This window comes from Chrysochloris asiatica, unplaced genomic scaffold (assembly GCF_000296735.1).
Source record: "Chrysochloris asiatica unplaced genomic scaffold, ChrAsi1.0 scaffold00230, whole genome shotgun sequence".
NCBI classification, from domain to species: domain Eukaryota; kingdom Metazoa; phylum Chordata; class Mammalia; order Afrosoricida; family Chrysochloridae; genus Chrysochloris; species Chrysochloris asiatica.
Genome location: NW_006408748.1, coordinates 3,828,148 through 3,830,031, shown reverse-complemented (window position 1 = coordinate 3,830,031; position 1,884 = coordinate 3,828,148). Strand labels below are relative to the sequence as shown.

General features: G+C 41.1%; 1 pseudogene; it reads right to left on the bottom strand.

Annotated features, from left to right (window-relative positions):
- Positions 1-237, bottom strand: part of LOC102838904 — an 11,181-nt pseudogene extending 10,944 nt beyond the window's left edge.
- Positions 238-1,884: the final 1,647 nt, after the last annotated feature.

Sequence of the window (1,884 nt, the reverse complement as noted above, 5' to 3'; positions counted from 1 at the left end):
TTTTTTTTTTTTTTTTTTATGTTTTATTGTGGATTGAGTGAAGGGTTATAGAACAGACCATCAATTTTTACATTTAACAAATCATACACTTCGTTTCATCTTGATTGTGATCCTTCAAAGTAGCATCCCTTTCCCGCTTCTTCCTTGCATTTCTTATTTCTGTTCCTCTTCCTTTCCCCACATCGTTCTGAATTTTTACTTTTGGTCATTGCTGACCATTTGGTAATGGTTGACCATTCTGTGATATGTGAACCTCACTAGTGTTGTCGTCTATCTCTAAGTACCGATCTACTGCTTGGCTGAAAATTGAGCGACAGGAAGGAGTGAGCTCAGTGTCAGACCTGAAGGGTGATGTAGCGTTACAGTCTCAGGGTTCCTTCGTTCAATTTCAGTGTTGCTGTTGTTAAGTACCATCGCATATAGGATCTTCAAGGAGTGTCTGGTGAGTTTGAACTGCCAACTTTGTAGTGCTTTTCATTCGGTTTTCAGCACAGATATCGCAGAAGCCTTCATTAACTGATCCCTGCCAGACTCCATTCCATCCCCCTCATTCAATGTGCATCGCTTACCCTGGTCTGAAACAGCCTTAAATACAGCATCATTGTTGTTCATCTTTCCCCACTAACGTATAAAACTCTTGCTTGTCCCATAGTTCCCCTGTTCTCTGCCATCAAGTTCATATCAAATCTATAGGACAGAGTAGAACTGCCCCATGGGGTGTGTAAGGCTGCCTCATCTTGGTCTTATTGAGGAGAGCTGGTGGATGTTTTCAAACCACAAACCTTATAATTAGCAACCTAACGCTTAACCCATCGCACCATCAGGGCTCCAGACACACAGACAACACTCATTAAATACTTATTGTATTTAATATTGGAGAAACATCCTTAAATTAGGGTGCTTTTCTCCGTTCGAATCATTTCAGGAACTTAGAATCCTTTCAGTTTAGGTATTTTGGCTAGTGTCTGGAATAGCTTTATATTTGGGAGAGAATGGGGGAGAGCTGACCTCTGTCACAATCCCAGTAGGAAACAGATGTACATGCAAACAGGGTAATTGAAGAGAGTTTAATAAAGGGATTATCAGGGTTTAGGGAAACTAACAAGAGATTGTAAAATACCACCAGGGAACCAGAGAAAGTAATTCTATGGACAAGATCCTGGCACTTGGTTTCAGCAAACCTGCTGTCCCCAGGAGAAAGGGAGGCTGGGAGTAAATATCTTGACCTTTGTCAACTTCTGTCCTGTCTCCTTCTGCCTGGGCCTCCCGTTGGCAGAAAGCCATGGGGTCTTCTGGCAAAGGTCCACATGGATCAGCCATCAGGGGCACAAAGTGGTACGTGGAGAAGATTGTTGAGCAGATCTGGAGAGACAAATGGAAGATCCCCAGCCCAGAAAACAAAGAGTAATGTCTGTGCTGTACATGTTGTGTTTTCGTGAAGCACTGGTATTGTCATTTACTTTATATGCTTACACATGACAGAAATGAGAGAAAGCTACAGGAGAACATGAGAACAGTGCCCTTGGCAGAGAGGCATATGAGAATTTCTTTGTGACTCCTGGAATCCCTAGAATGGTGATAGCTGTGGACATTGTGTCTAGTTGACTGACGGGTGCAATCTATGTTCTGACACCAAAGTATGTTTTGATATGTCTTAGGCAGGGCAATGACAATTTATGCTTTCATAATAGCATTTCTAGAGTATCTCAGTGCCTGGTGTGCAAGAACTATACAGTTGTTTTTTTAATATGTTGATTTTCTTGTTTTAATGTATCTTTTATGGCCATAATCATAAAATGATTTTCTTCCAATAGAGACGAACTTCTCTGTAGGGAAGTAGGCAATTGAAAAATCTTAAATGGCATGTTTTCTGTATCAGATATT